Here is a 16,262-nt window from a genome sequence, read left to right as displayed (position 1 = left end):
ATCCTATTTAATAAACCTCTTAAATAGCAATTATGGAGGCTAACAAGTCCCATGGTCTGCTGTCTGCAAGCTGGAGATCGAGGAAAGCCAGTGGTATAATTCCAATCTGAGTCCAAAAACCTAGAACTAGGAGATCCAAAGGTACAAATTGTGATCCAAGGGCCGAAGACCAGCATCCCAGCTCACGCAGTCAGGCAGAGAGAGACATGCACCCCCCCACCCTTTGTTCTATGCAGGTCCTCAAAGGATTGCGTGGCGCCCGTCTACGCCACCGTGGGCCATCTGCTTTACTCAGTCTATGGATTCAAACGCGAATCTCTTTTGGAAACATCCTCACAGACACACCAAGAAATAAGGTCATACCAGCTACGTGGGCACCCTGTGGCCCAGTCAAGTTGATACCTAAAAGCCACCATCACAGCAGAATCTGGAAGAGAGGCACGCAATCGACTCTCCAGGCCAGGCCAAAGCCCTGGAGGGGCGTCTGCTGGGTTGACTACGCCCTCTAAGACATCTCATCCACCCAGGACCTCAGAATGTGACTTTATTTGGAAATAGAGTCTTTGCCAATGTAACCAAGTTAAGATGAGGTCATATGGAATTAAGGGGGGCCCTAATCTGAAGACCGATGTCCTTGCAAGAAGAGGGAGATTTGGACACCGAGGTGCACAGGAAAGATGATGAAGAGAGATGGGGAAGCCACGTGAAGATGGAGGCAGAGAGAGGAGCGGTGCAGCTCCAAGCCAAGGAGCCCCAAGGATGGCTTGCGGCCAGGAGAGCTAGGAAGGGGCAAAGAAAGATTCTTTCCGAGAGCCGTCAGAGGGAACGTGGCCTGTGGACACCCTGATTTTCAACTTCCAACCTCCAGAACTGTGAGACAATAGATTTCTGTTGTTGTAAACTGCCCAGTCAGTGGTCATTTGTTAGGCAGCCCCAGGACAATCGCACAGTGGGACCAGTGATGTGTGGACATGGTAGAGTTTGGGAAACACAGTTGCTAGTTCGCACAGCCAGCAAGTGCCTGAACGAGAGAGCATGCGAGCTCAGATGCACCCCATACACGAGCCCACGTCCTTACTACTTGACTACACGGCTTCTCAGAGAGGAATGCAAAGGGGGATGCCATGAACTGTGAACGCAGCCAGCCTCGTGGTGTGCATTGACAGTCAGAGTGAGTTCCCAGGGGGTCTGTGAATCCTGTCAGTCCGTCCAGGACGTCCAGGCCCCCTTGAATTGCCAGTCAAGTCCACACGGCACAGATGAGCCCATCCCTGTGGTGCCAATGGGCCCCACCTCCAAGTTCAGGGTCGTCTCGGGACTTCCCACATCAAGTTCCCCTCCAGAATCTCCCAGAGATCAAACAGGCCTGCAAGTTTCAGCTGTGGATCTCAGGACAGGCACAGCCACCGCTGAGCCCGTCCGGGTGCCGCTGGACCTGCTCCAGGGAGGGCGTCTCCCACCACTTCCCTTCCTCGGAGTTTATTTTATTTAAAAAATTCTCTGCCAAAATTTTTTGTTTTTAAACACAGATGGCTCTTCTTTCTTTCTCTCTTCTTCCCCGTTTTGTTCCAGGAGATTTGGCTCTGGCGGTTGTTACTTTGTTTGGAAGGCAAGAGGAAGGTTAATTAGCTTTTGTGACCCGAGAACTCTGAGGGAAGATGTCAACTGATTCTCTAATTGCTCCTCAAAGCTTGACACGGTTGGAGGGGCAGGGTCCAGGAAGCAAGATGCTCGGCTGGTTTGGTTGTGAATTCCATCCAGTGTGGTGGGGCGGGAACCTCTGCAAGATGCTGTTCCTTTGAGCAGTCCGTTTCAAATGATCCACGCGCCCCCCTCACCCCACCAAGCCATTGTGGATTTTGAGGTCAACCTGGGGCATTGCTTGGGGCCGTGTCTCACACTTGGTCAACGAAACCATCCTCCAAACCTACGCACAGTTGCGTTGCATTTGGCTTCCTGAGCATCTGAAAAACATAGAGCCCACACAGTTCTCTGCTTGGCTTGGGAAATCAGGGCAGAGACTTGAGAGCTGCCCACCCACAGCCTTCTGAGTTATCAAAACTCAAGACTGTGGTGTGCAAATGGGCAGCTTCAGCGTCACCTTGGAGCTCATAGGAAATGCAGAGTCCCTGGCCACACCGCAGACCCGCTGAGTCAGAATGTCTGGGCGTGGGCCCTGCAGTCTGCGTTTCCACAAGCTCTCTGAGTAACTGGGATGAGCACTGAAGTTTGAGAAGCGCTGCTCAGCACCAGGGCCTTTCCTGACTGTTGAAAGCCCAGCAGAGAATTAATCACCCCCCACCCCAGAGGAACTGTCAACCAAGATGTGAGCTGGGGATTGGAATGAAAAACAAAGTCACCATTAGATTCTTTTTTATAAATTGATACTCCTCGGTGATTTCCTTCAGCAGCTCCTGAAATCACGAAACACGTGGAGATTTTCTTCCTGACCGGGCTTGGCAGTGCACTTGCCTTGATTCCCTTACTATTTAGCATTATTCTGCTTGCCATGATTACAAGGGCATCGTGGTGGCCACACATGCCTTCGGTCAGTCCTTCATCCTCTGCACTCAGCTCTTCCTCTGACGCCTGCTGAGCGGGACATAAAGAATCTCCCTGCCAGCATCTCCCTCAGATGACTCCTCCCTCTGGCCTGGCAATGCATCTTGAGCCACATCAGATGCCCCCTGCCTGTCTCCTGGTGAGGGATTCAGCTCACCACCCACATTTGCCTTCACTGGGGCTGTGAGATTTGAATTCTATTCATAATTACATGAAACCCCCCAAATGCAGGCTCCAGGATGACTATCTGTGGCCACCTTGCCAAAGGTATCACAAAGTCGGCAGCAACACCAACAAGTAAGGTGACGTCCTTTTGGGGTTAAAAGCCCAGCTGTGTCCACGTGTGATGAGAAGAAATCCCTCGCACACCACGTGTTACCTGGAGATGCCCATCGGAACCCAGGTGGTACCGTGGGGAGAGAACGGGGCCTGATTCAGATGCGGTTTGTCTCGGGGCAGGAGCTCCCTGGGGTCAGGGGCCTGGGGCAGAAGGAACGGTATCTCATTTCATTGGACAGCAGACAAACGGGACCACAGGCAGATTCACCGCAGAGCCCCTCACTTGCGTGAGGGCTCCTTCGGAAACCCAGGAGGGGTCCCGGTAACCTGCTTAGGTGGTCACAGACTTTAGGAAACTTGCAAGGGGAAGATATTTCAACTTCAGTCAGGTCGGACCACTGTCTCATTCTGCTCTGACGTCCTCCTTCACATTCCCCTCACACCGGGTGGTATAAAAGGGTTGTGGCATTTCTGGGACACACTTATTTAGGGTTTAGGGGCAGCTTTGTGTGAAGTCACTTCCACATAGTTCCATTGGGCTAGGGGTCCTAGAGTAGCAACGCTTCCAGGAACGGTCCTGCCACCCACTGTGCCAGCTCTCCCCATGTCCTGTCACCGCGTCTAGGGCCAGAAGTTGGGTCATGATATGATCTCGCCCATTGGCACCCAGCACCAGAAGTATGAGAGAAGACATTAGGCTTGAAACATATGGAGCCGGAAGCTAGAGGGTGGAAAATTCTTGCTATCAACAAGGAGAGGACTCAGTTCTCATCAGAACCTGGTCAAAACGAACATTCTCCCTATAAGGAATAATTGAATGCATATATACAAGTGTCAACACACTATTTTTTTGATGGAATGAAATAGAACTCATCAGAATTCTTATGTCTACAGGGCAAAAACTTATACAGTGTGACAGTGAGTATGTCTGTGTCAATCTGTATGTTGTATGCAGTCCACTAACCATAATAAAAACAACCCCTTTACCCAATCACATTGGAAGACACATAGAATTATCCTTCTAATCTCTCTGTTGAAAACAATATCACAAAGTCTTTGTCACATGAAGAGGCAAGAAGTACGCAGCAGAAAAATGGAGGGAGAAAAGTATTAAATAGTCAGGTAACTAATGAATAAACATATTCATTAATTTTATAGATTTTGTGATTTTGAGATATATCAACTTTTTAGAATTTAAATGAACCCCTTTCCTAACTCATTGTGTATGCGTAATTTGTATTCTTTTTGAATTTTAATTTAGAGCCCCTCGAACCCTGGATCTGGAAGGGTTCACTCGTCCATGCATTCGTTCAGCAGGCGCCACAGGGCACAGTGGTGAATAAGACAAGTGGCCTCGCCCTCAGGGAGTGAACATCCCAGAGGAGGGAATGGCTAGTCAACACGTAAACACACAAATGCACAGGATAGCAATGGCTCTGGTCGTACTGTGAAGGGAATTGGTGGGACTTTCAGGCAGGGTGAGGAGGGCTACTTCAAATCTGATGGTCAGGGGAGCACTCTGAGGAGATGACGTTTACGGAGAGGCAAGAATAGGAGGGGACCAAACGGGCAAAGAGCCAAGGAAGAGCCTTCCAGGCAGTGGGAGCAGTACGTACAAATGTCCTGAGGCTAACTGGAGGGAGAGAGTTACCATGTTCCTGGAAGAGGAAGAAGGCCACGGAATCAGACTGTTGGCAGTGAGGGGCTAGGTGGTAGGGAGATGAGCTGAAGTGCTGGGCAAGGAGCTGGCATGTGTCACCACTAGTGAATGCCACCCCGATCACATGTCCGTGTGAATGTGTCACGAAGCCTTAGCCCTGATTGAAGGTGATACAGAGACTCTCGTGGCCTCTTCCAGCAAGTTCCCAAACTCTTCTTCCATCTGCGCTAATTCCACGCCATCTCCCTTGTTGACCAGTCATCCCAGAATTCACGTGTAAACCTGGTGCTGAGAAATGAGGCTCCCCAAAGCGGGAGGAAGCGCCTTTCAATTAAACATCTTTCATAGCAAACAGGAGAGGGCCTTTAATGTGGACTCCAGCTGCGGTGTGCAGAGGAAACCCAGGCAGACACACCAGGCTTTGGACACTTGCTCCAAATATCAAAGCCGCAGGAATTCTTTTTCAACTTGGACACAGCGATCCTTCTCCAAGCACGGACAACCAATGAAAACCACGGGTCCCTGCTCACACGGAATCGGCTGCTTTGTATATATTTTTAAGCTAAGGAATTTGCATTCTTCTTGTTCCTGTTTGGAAATGGTGACTCGAGTCCTTGGCTGTGCTGTTCAGAGAACACGAGGAATGAGTGTTCTCACTGGAAGAGCTGACGATTCTGAGAGGACAGGTCAGAGGGACTCACGTGACATTCTTTTTTCCCAGCAGCTTGAAAGTGGGAGCATGAACCCTGTAGTGGCTGATCTCTGGGCATCACAAGGTGCCTGACAAACATCATCTAGACAGCCCCGCGACAGATGCAACTGGCAATGTCACCCCACAGGGCCACCCACAGACTGGAGAGATCGGTCCTTCTTTATAGGTAGGTGTGACTGTGGATGGTTAGTGGCTGTCACAAAAGGAAACATGAGGAGGGAACTCTCCACAGAGCCTGACAGGAGTCACTGCCCCTCTGCCCTCCCAGGGGGCGGAGTGCCCTGGGCACAATCCTGCAGCATGTGGTATGAGAGCCCCTGGTCTTGACGGCCTTCTGTCCCGCAGACCTTGAACTCCAAGAAGGCAGGAGCCATGTGTCGCTCTTCTGCGTGGTTTGAGCATCCTCCTCCACACGCAGTCCCCAGCATGTGGCAGGAGCTCAGTACCTTGAACGAAGGCAGTGAGTTGTAGGGGAGGAAGACATTTCCTCTACCTGCTCTGGGTTCTTCTGGCCAGCGCATGAATTAAATTCACATGAGACAGAATAAGAGGAGAAAATTAAACAAAGCTTTGTAACATGTATACATGGGAGAGGCTCAGGCAAACTGAGCAACTCACCAAAATGGCCAAAGCCACCACCTTAAATATCATCTTCAGCTAAAGACAAAGGAGGATGTTGGGGGTGGGGGAGTCGATCTTGGGAGATTACCAGACAAGTACAATAAACAAGAGTAAGGTTATTATGCAGATTTAAGTCCTTGCCTTCTGCATTGATAAGAGTTTCTAGAGATAAGGTCATACCCCCTTCTTCCTGTACAGAGAGGGAGACACATTTACAGATGGAGATTTCCTTCATAGATGTAAATGTCTTTTAACAAAGGGTAGGTAAATTCTACTTTTCGGAGTTTCTTTCCTGTCTGCAGTTTTTAAAAGTAACCAGCCCCAAATAATCCTGATGCTGAAGAGACACATCTTGGGGTGGCCAGTTCCAGTCCCCCACAGAGCCAACACCCCGGGTCCCAGACGTAGACATTTGCACACAGTGCCATGGATCAACCACAAAGCCACGGTGCCTGGAACACCTGGAGGGTCTGCTGACATCACTCACCTGATAGCTTTCTCCATGAGTGCAGGAACACACTCGGGGGGACGGATCACTGCCCCCTTGTATCTCAGTGCTCACGTCAATGATGTCGAGTACAAGCCAAATGGCCAGCCCTATTGGCAGTCATATCCAGGCAAACCTCCATTAGAAATCCAACATCTAGGGAAAGGAACAGGTTATCAAAATGGACAGCCCGCTGACAGAGGATGCAGAGATATAGGTGTGGACGAGCTCGGACTGATAAGACACTTGTCCCAGGGGAGTGGAGTGGGGGCTGCCATGGAAGGGAGTGAGCTGCCCGTCTGTCCAGAGAGCCAGAGCGCCCCCTCCACCTCTCGTTCGGGTGGGAATCCATCATTCTTTACTGGTCCTGACAAAGCCTATTGCCGCACATTGATTTGGTCACTGCAATCTGAATCCATCAGGAATGAAGCCTGCATGTCCCTGCCTGCCATGTCACCACCTGGCTTGTTGGTTGAGCAGACTTCATAGAGAGAGATACAAAGGTCGTGTCTGAGGATCACACTGCTTTCTATGGATGAGATCCAAGACGCGGGCGCGACCCCAAGTGCTCAGCCCCATGCCTTCTTCTTTCACTCCACAAATTTCTTACTGGGTCCCTACCACGGACCCATCACTGTGCTTTGCAGTGGTGAGGGGCCTGCAAGCCTCTTTTAGCATGGAGATTAATTCTGGTAAAAGAGTGACAAAAACAGGCACATAAAACGTCAGCAGCTGTGGTCAGTGCTACAAAGGACATCACACAGGAGAGAGCAAGAGAATCAAAGAGAAGGCCACTTTAGGGGTGGGAGGTGGGGGAGATGACATGTAAACTGAGACCTAAAGAAGAGAAGGAGCAGCTAGGTGAATAGAGCAGATCCTTCCAGAAGCGGGGGCAGCATATGCAAAGGCCCTGTGGTATGTGTTGGGGGCTGAAGGCAGACCTTGGTCCGCTGAAGGACCTGGAGGGTGACCAGTGTGGCTACAGCATGGGGATGGGGGTGAGCTAAGGGGAGATATAGGCAGAGGATGGGGCTCATTGTGACCAAGGCCTCTGAGGGCACACACAGACATACCATTCAGCAGGCGCCTGGTTCTGACAGGAGATTTAAGGAATAGAAGGAGAAGGCATTTGAGGTGCCTCCCAAGCTTTCCACAAAAATTGCATTTACAAAGGTCCTGATGTGGGGGGGTCAGGAGCTGCAGAGCCGCGAGAGCAGGCCTGAGCCTGGCTGGCCGCTGCGCATCTCATGGGGCCTCCTCAGCCAGTCCAGGCGGACCCTCCTGGGCAAACCCTCAGTGCTGGGCGCGGGCTTTCCCTTCGTGCTTCCTTTACAGGGCTCTGCATTAGTGCCAACGCCCGTGTATCCTGGTCTGAGGCCCCATTAGCAGGAGCAAACAAACGTGCATCCCCAAGAACCCAGCTCACCCCTCTGACTTGGTCTACCTGATGGCTGTCCACTTGCCCCAACTCACCAGAGTTGGGGCTACAGAGAGAGAGAGAACCACTTGGTGTGTGAGAAGTTTCCAGAACAGCCTGTGGGTTTTTTTTCCCCCTTCTAGGATTTTTACCTTAGAAATTCATCATCCTCTGCTTCTCCTTTTGGGTGACAGACAGTTATTTCATGTACTGCTGAGGAGATAATTCAGAATTCTGTTTATTCTAATGCGGTTCAAGATGTCTGTGACTAGCATTGAGAATAGCTCTGGGTGTTAAGTACCGGCAGCCAGAAAGCTTTCGGAACCTGTTTCTCACCGTCTCCCGGTCTGCCAGCTGCTCCGTCAGTCTGTCTGTCTGTGTCTGCATGAAAAGCAGGCTCCTCTGTCACCGGCTTTGCTGGTTTTGGGGTGGGAGGGGGACAGCTGCAGGGGTTGCTCTTATTTTCCACCCGTATTTTTGGTGTCTGCTCCATGAGCGAAGCTCTGTTCTGGGCTCTAGGGCTACAGAGGGAAGGAGCCAGGCCAGGGCCCTGTCCTCGTGAAGCTTCAGCATGAGGGGAAGATGACACTAGAAATCGATGGTCCCAGTCACCATGGCGATGGGGCTCACATCCAGGGCCGTCTCTTACTCATTGCATTCCGGGACGTGATGGAGAATCTGGACAGAATGTGGCAAACAAAGTATGAGTGAGTGGAAACAAGGGGAGAGGGAAGCAGAGAGATGGAGAGGCTGCTGGCATGCAGTCTGAGGGCCTGAGGGGCCATTGTGATGCGCTGTCCATAGGTGCCCAGGGTGGGTGTCAGGAGAGGGGAGAAGGTCAGGGTGGAAACACCAGCGCCATGAGAGCCAGGCCTCGTGGATAGAGCTGGGGTGGGGAGGGGAGATGTGGGAAACACCAGTCCTGAGACCGATTCCACACCTGGCTCTGCAGCGCATCTGGGACACGTGGACAGGTGGGCAGCTGGACAGGTGAGCCAAGACTCCTGCACCAGTGCTGAGGCCCAGTGTGGTGTGGCCCTGCCCACCTCACCAGCTCCATTTTGTGCTATTTCCCCCTCACCTTGTGACTCCCGGTCATGAAGACCTTCTTCCAGTTTCTTTTCTAAGCTCCTTCCTGCCACAGGGCCCTTGTTCATGCCATCCCTCTGCTGGGAACTCTCAGAGCAATCATCTCCTCCTCCAGGAAGGCTTCCAGCCCTCCCGTTCCCCGAGACTAGCTCATGTCCTCCCATTACTCGCCTTTATAGCGCCAAGCACTGCACCGCCCTGGTGCTCATTCACACTGAAACTTTACAGATATTTATATAATTTTTAAAAATTATCTGTTTTGCCTCTTAGATTTCAGCTCTTTGAAGACAGGCAGGGACCACATCTAGTTTTACTCAACATGAAATCTACATAACAGGAATGAAATCGATATTTTTCTTAATGGATAAATGTGTGAACGAGTGAATGTTCTAGAAGAATTCTGCCAAGACTCAGAGCAGAGGGGAGACAGGAGGAAACACCGCTTGCAATGGCGTATTTCCTCTAGACTCTAGTGGGGTGGGTGGAGAGGGCGAATTGCCTTAACTCACCCTATAAAAAATCACCACAATCCCAGTTTTCGGGAATTCAGGCCTCGGCTGATCTCTTCTTCCTGTCACTTAGACTAGAACAGCTGTAGTGAATTTGGGAAAACTAAGTCAAACAGTTTGGCCTTTGTAAACAGCTTTGAATGTGAAAAACCAGCATCAAAATGCAGAGACTGTGGGCTCCCCCAGCCCCCTGAGCACACACTTCATTGCATTCTGGGAAAGTTTCTTCCGGTGCTGTGGGGCTCAGACGCTTGAATTGAAGCTGCAAAGCAGGACTGTCACCCCCCAGCCAATGTCCTCATTCCACCCATACAGTTAGGCAAACGTCCCTTGCCCAAGCTCACAGAGGGGCAGCTCTGAGAAAGCTCTTCAGTCCCTGTCCGTCCCCTGCTCACTCTAAGGGCCCCCAGGATTCTGACTGCACATCAGGAACCAAACGACCTGGTCCAGGTCTGTTCTGGGCCCGGGTCCCCTGTTCGCCAAAGTTCAGGCCAAGTGAGCTCCTCTGCAGTGCCGAAGCCCGTCAAGCATTCATCCTGGACCCAGACCTGGCATGCAAACCCCAACTGTGTCAAAGATCAGAGCATCTCCAAGTGCGTTGGTGACCGACAGAGCCGTGGAAATGTCCAAAACAGGAAATAGTCTAGCATGCTCTAGCCAGTGATTGCCAAGCTGCTTCTGAGAAACATGCCCTAATGGAGGCAAAAAGGAAAGGCCCATGAGCCCAAAAAGAACGGGCCTGGCCACTTGGCCCTTTTTCCTTCCCTCTTGTGCCTTCTTTCAGCTCAAGAGCAATTCCTCCAGGCTGGGCTGGGCTCCCAGCCAGCACTGGGAGGGGCACCCCGCTTGGTCTCGTCTGGACCGCCCTGGATGGCCAGGAGGCACAGATCCCAAAGAAACTGGGGATGCTGTTGTCCAGAGAAGAGGGGATTGGTGCCGGAAGGTTAAGAAACAGCCATCCGCTGATGGAATCATGTCCGACCAATTCTTCTTGCCCAAAGTTCTGTCAAAACACTCGTTTTCTAGCAATTCCCAATAGGATCTTGGTACAGGATTATAATAGAATATTGAAGCAACAAGTTCATATCTGTTCATATTTCTCCCATTTCAAATTTAATTAAAGCTTCACAAAAGACACGGCTCTACCGGCCGGAGAGGAGGGAGGGTGCTCTCTCAGGAGAAATCTAGGAAATTCCATCTAGAATCCGGTGGCAGGGGAACATCCCCAACCGAGACCGCAAACTCAGATGCCGTAAAGAAGAGAGAAAAGAGAGTTATGCTCAGCTACACAAAAACTGAGAAATTTTATATGGCTAAGACTTTACAGACAATGTCAATAGATAAATGAAGGATTTAATGAAAACTTTGCAGCACAGGTAATAGGTACTGGGTTAATAGCTATAATATACATGGACTCTTAGAAAAATGACACAAAAAAGAAACAACCCAGTGGATTTGCAAATGAACAAGAGAATTTGAAAAGATAATTCACAAGAATTATGAATGGCCATCCAAATGGCCAACAAACGTATGAAAAAAATTCCTCTTCAAGGGTCCTGCTGAAGTAAGTATAGCCATGAAGACCTTGGGGGACCTTTGCAGGCCTTGGGACCCGCCTTTGGCTGGACTCTCAGGTCACCTTCACCGGGGAGGCCCTTAGCAACCATCCAGAGCCACTAGACGGCCTGCTGCTATGACAGTGAGCGTGGAGGCTCGCCACCCTGGGGGCCAACTCTTCTCTCCACTGGCTACGCTCCATCCGCTTAAAGTATGTCGATACTCACTTCAACCCCCAAGCTTCTAACCCGGCCCTTCCCTCGCAATACTACCCTTGATTTCTCAAAAAGATAGCATCCACTTACTATCTCTGTTCTTTCTGTGCAGACAGACACCCATCACCCTTTACTTCTTGCTTCCTCTCTCAGTAGACCTATATGATGCTCTTTGGGAGACCGCAGCCATTCCCCGTTGTCGGCATCCCATACTCATTCCGCCATGAATTGTCCTCCTTGACCTTCAAAGCATTTGGTCCAAGAGGATGGTTTCTTTATCACACATCACACCTAGAACTCGGCGGGTGCTAGACAAGTGTTTGCAGATTGAATGAATGAGTAAACAAAGGACTAAATACATAAATTCTCTGGATGAGAATTCCCAAACATGGCCCTGGCTACGTGTCCTCTATGTGAGGTAGAATAGGGGAGAGGATTTGGATTATCTCTTTTTTTAATTGGCATTTAAAAAAATATCTTTACATTCTACCTACAGTTGCCTAAAAAAAGAGGAGAAAAGGGATAACTCTGAGGTCAGCTTTACAGAAAGTAACTCTGCCCCTGTTACAAAACACTACAGGTTTCACGGGTAATTAATACTCCAGCTAAAGCTCACTTGGAGAAAATCGTCTTCAACGGAAATGAAGAAAGGCGGAGGAGACTTCTATTACTTTGCAGCCCCATCGGATCCATGGATGTCTCCTCCTACAGAAGCTGTAAGACCCGTGTGTGAACTAACCTGATCAAGACATCCACTCACCACCATTCATTCAAGAAAGATTTATCCAGGGCTTACAGTGTGCCCATCACTGGGAACCAGACAATGAGATCTCCTGTTTAGATCCGAACATGTAGACCCACACAATGGACAATATAAAGAATTAAAATTTATGATATTTTTGATAGTAATAACAGCTAAAGGGAAAATGCAGCAAGGAAGAGAGAGTGGGTGTGGGTGTGCAATTGTAGATAAGGTGCCCAGAAAATCCCTCACCGAGAAGATGACATTTGACCTGAAGGAAGAAAGGGCAGGGGTCAGCCTCAGCCCAGTTGGTGATGGGACCGAGCTCTTGTGTTATTCTGACAAGTACAAAGATGCTGTACCTGGTGTGTTGGTGGCACCTGGACTTTGGTCCCCATCCATTTCGTCGCCCCTGCCTCCTGCTGTGTCATGCTGTCTTGGTAAGTGGGGCATCTCTGTGTAGCTCTCCATCTCCATGAGGACTAGAACCTTGCCTGAAGCTCACCTGCAAGGGGCTCTGTCACCCTTCCAGGTCCATGCCAACTCCTTCCTCTGGTGATGGATCCTGCCTTCTGATGTCCCATGCCTGACTATGGAACTGAGATAAACAGACTGATAACAAAGGATCATGACACAGCCCATTTGACCTTGGTCTCCATTGCTTCCAGAACTTCATCAAGTAAGGGAGCTAGGCCCTGTTGGTCATGTCCATTGTGACACTTTGCCCTCTGCCAGTCATTTCTCCACATGGGGCTTAGATGAAGTGGGTTCCGTTTCCATCTTCCACTCCCACACAGCCCCATAATGGAGAGGAAAAACACCCCAACATACTCCACTCCAAATCTCCCTGCAGTGCTTGCTTTCCTAAAATATATGCACATCCAGTCATCACAGCAGCCTTGAAGGTGGGCAGCATTGTTCTCTCCACTTCCAGATCGGACAGGTTTGCACAGGTAGGTAGTGTGGAGGCAGAATCTGGACTCAGAGCCTGCGCTTGGGGTCTGCTAGTTTAGTCTCCACACCACGTTGCCTGATGGAGGCAGAAATGAGGGCTGCTTTACATGTGTGGCATAGTGCCACACTATTAATATTTGTTGAATGAAAAAAGAAGAAGGGAGGGATGTGGAAAAGGACCTGGAGAGACATCAATCTTCCTGCTCAGAACTGAAGACACAGCCAACCCAGAAAACCGGGACAGACGTGCACGGGTGTCCAATACATTAGTCAGATGCATAACTCAGCACATAACTTATCCTCTGGTCGTAAAAGTTGGGGGGCATCTCCTTCCATGTTTGAATTTCATGCATAAAATTTGCATGCACAATAACCCCTGCCAGATGCTCACAGGTGATGGACTTACAGCTCACATCTTTCTGAAGAGCATGCCAGGTCACTTCCCCAGGTCACTGGTAAGAAAACTGTCCACCCGCCAGGGCAAGCATTCACCTCATTCCTTTATATCCTTTGCCATGGAGTAATTAAAATGGAACTGCAGGGAGCCGACCCCGTGGCACAGCGGTCAAGTTCACATGTTCTGCTTCGGCGGCCCAGGGTTTGCCGGTTTGGATCCTGGGTGTGAACCTACTCACCACTTGTCAAGCCATGCTGTGGCAGGCTTCCCACATATAAAGTAGTGGAAGATGGGCACAGATGTTAGCTCAGGGCTAATCTTCCTCAAAAAAAGAGAAAAAAGGTGCTGTAGGGCTGCTGGAGATGCTTTCTGAGAAACTGAGTCCAGCTTTGGGTCCTAATCTTTCCAGGTGTGGAGCATTAATGGAGGCAGTCACCCCCAGGCTAGAAAGCTCTGCTTTGTGGAGAAAGGTCACCACATGTCACTTTCTGATTCTCAGCCCCCAACACTTGAGAAAGGAAAATGCTTGTGGAGGAGGGAGCTCTTCCCAGTCGGATCCAACCAATCCCGCAGGCTAGGGTCCACCTGCACAAAGTCGGCCCGCCTTCCACCTTAGAGAGCCAGCACAAAGACGGGAAAGAGCAATTGCACTGGCCCTAAAGGCGAATTGCTCTGAGATCTCCGGGACTGAGACAGCGTTGGAGAAGAAAACCTCTCTTTTGATCAAAGCCCTGGAGAGGCAAAGACTGCATATCCCCACATGTGGGTCTAATGCCAGGGGCAAAGTCACCCCCTCTCCCGCACAGGCAGGACACGTGGGCCGGAGACCTGGGGTCCAGTTCCACTGCCTCCTCAGTGTGGCACGTTATTTAACTCCCTGACCCTCAATTTCCTTATCTCTAAACAGGGTATAATAATATGCACTCCAGAGGGAGTTAAAGGAGAAAATAATTAAAAGTGTGAAGTTGTTGCCACTATTATACCAGCATCATCTTAGATGACATACATGGCAGCAATGTGCACTGTTCCTTTATAATTGTTTTTCAATTCTTCTGATAAAGAAGAAAAGTTTCAGTTTCATGAGAGCTTATCTTTGACACCTCACATTTACTCATTTATCTTTTCACTAAAGGAAACAGATCTTGGGCTCAGATTCTCTGATAATTAATGACACCCAGCTAAAAATGTATTCACTTTTTATTATATTCATTGTTTCTGTTATCTCCTAGTAATACAAATGATACTAGTTTTCCATCTATGGTACTGATTCCTTTGCAAATAAATTTATTTCAGTTTAAAAGTCAACTAAGGAAACGTAAATGCACATTACTAAGTGAAGGAAGCCAGTCTGAAAAGGCTGCACACTGTATGATTCCATTACGGTCTTGGGCACATAATGACGTTTCAGTCAGCGACAGACCACCTGTGTGATGGTGGTCCCACAAGATGCGTACCATAGAGCCTAGGTGTGCAGTGGGCTGTACCAGCTCGGTTTGCATAAGTGCACACTCTGTCATGTTCGCACAACGACGAAATCACCTGATGACACATTTCTCAGAACGTGTCCCTGTTGTTCAGCAATGCACAACTGGATATGACATTCTGTGAAAGGCATCTGGAGATGGTGAAAAGATCAGTGGAGCCAGGGGCCTGGGGCGGGGGGGGAGAACAGGTGAAGCACAGAGGATTTGGGGCAGAGAAACTATTGTGTATGATGCTATAGTGATGGGTACATCTCATTATACCTTTGTCCAAACTCACAGAATGTCCAGCACAAGAGTGAACTCTAACGTAAACTGGGGAGTCTGAGTGATGATGATGTGTCAACGTCGGGTCGTCAGTTGTAACATACGTGCCAGCTGGTGGGGTGTTGATAATGGGGAGGCTGTGCAGGTGTAGGGGCAGGGGGTGTATGGGAAATCCCCGTACCTTCTGCTCAATTTTGCTGTGAACCTAAAACTGCTCTAATAAATAAAGTCTATTTTTTAAAAAGTCAACTCAAAGGAGACAATAAGTAAATAATAATAGAGGTGATATTTAGATAAGGCAAAATTGTAAAGGTAGAGCATAGAGCCGAGGGGATATGGCCAAAACCACGGAGATAGGAATGGCTGAGGGTGGGAAAACACCATAGGTGCCCCATTTGGTCACGTGCAGCACCGCCTGGCACGTGGGACCCAGTGTTGCTCAGGTGTGTGCCTCTAAGCAGGGAGGGGAGCGGAGAGGAGGCCTGCACACCCGAATCAGGGCACTGGATGGGGGAGAGATGGTGAACTGGCTGCAGCATCCAGGCAGCCTCCTGCTGTACCTCCTGGAACTCTGGCGACCGCGCACGCAGACAGTCTCCCTAACAGGCCCCTTGCAGGTGGGTTCTGGATGCAGAAAGGGCCCTGGCTGGAGGCTGGAGGCTGGAGGCTGGGCGGGGAAGGTAGGCACAGTCACCCCTTGTCGCTGTGGCTGTGCTCATTTTCCTGCTGGCCGCAGGTCAGGGAGACGCTGGGTTTCCACTCAGCTGCTCTCCAACCTCCAGGAACCCAGGCAGGGTGTGGAGAGGCAGCTGTGTGGTAGATGCAACAAGGATTTCTTCTTCCAGGCTTATAGGTGAGGAAGGGAGGTTCCCACCACACCACGTCCAGTGGTAGCCTCCGATCTGACCTTCTGAGCCTTCTGTGGTGGTCAGCGCCAGCCTGGCAGTGGTGCTTGGGGACGTGTCCTAAGTCCCAGGCAGAGTCCTCCTCCAGCTCTTCCAGTAATGCCCTGTGAGCGTCTGAGTTCCTGGCCCTGAACCCCTTCCCACCAGAGGGGCTCTGTCTGGTCTTTGAACCCTGTGCAGCACAGCCTACCTCTCAGCCCGGTACATGGCAGGCAGGATAAAGGACAGCCCTGTCACAGCCATGTGATTTGCTCAGGGCAAGGAGCCTGTGACATTCACAACACCTGACCTGTCCTTTCTCTGCCCGTGGGAATTCTCCGTGTTGACTCTCTTAACCTTCCCAGAGATGTCCACCAGGCACACCCACGCCAGTTAGAGCCACCAGGAGCCAGGTCCTCGCCCACACGC

At 50.2% G+C, this 16,262-nt stretch overlaps 2 long non-coding RNA genes across 2 annotated transcripts; one reads left to right on the top strand and one right to left on the bottom strand.

The window, feature by feature from the left end:
- Window positions 1-3,975: 3,975 nt before the first annotated feature.
- Window positions 3,976-8,513, bottom strand: LOC111770048 (uncharacterized). Its single transcript, XR_002802987.2, has 3 exons — window positions 7,891-8,513; window positions 6,322-6,477; window positions 3,976-5,721 (listed from the first exon to the last, which is right to left on the bottom strand). It is a non-coding gene; the product is annotated as an uncharacterized lncRNA (long non-coding RNA).
- A 60-nt stretch (window positions 8,514-8,573) lies between these two features.
- Window positions 8,574-11,999, top strand: LOC138920160 (uncharacterized). Its single transcript, XR_011430883.1, has 2 exons — window positions 8,574-8,728; window positions 11,689-11,999. It is a non-coding gene; the product is annotated as an uncharacterized lncRNA (long non-coding RNA).
- The last annotated feature ends 4,263 nt before the right edge of the window (window positions 12,000-16,262 follow it).

This window comes from Equus caballus, chromosome 22, assembly GCF_041296265.1.
Source record: "Equus caballus isolate H_3958 breed thoroughbred chromosome 22, TB-T2T, whole genome shotgun sequence".
NCBI classification, from domain to species: Eukaryota; Metazoa; Chordata; class Mammalia; order Perissodactyla; family Equidae; genus Equus; species Equus caballus.
This window is presented reverse-complemented; position numbering and strand designations above follow the sequence as displayed.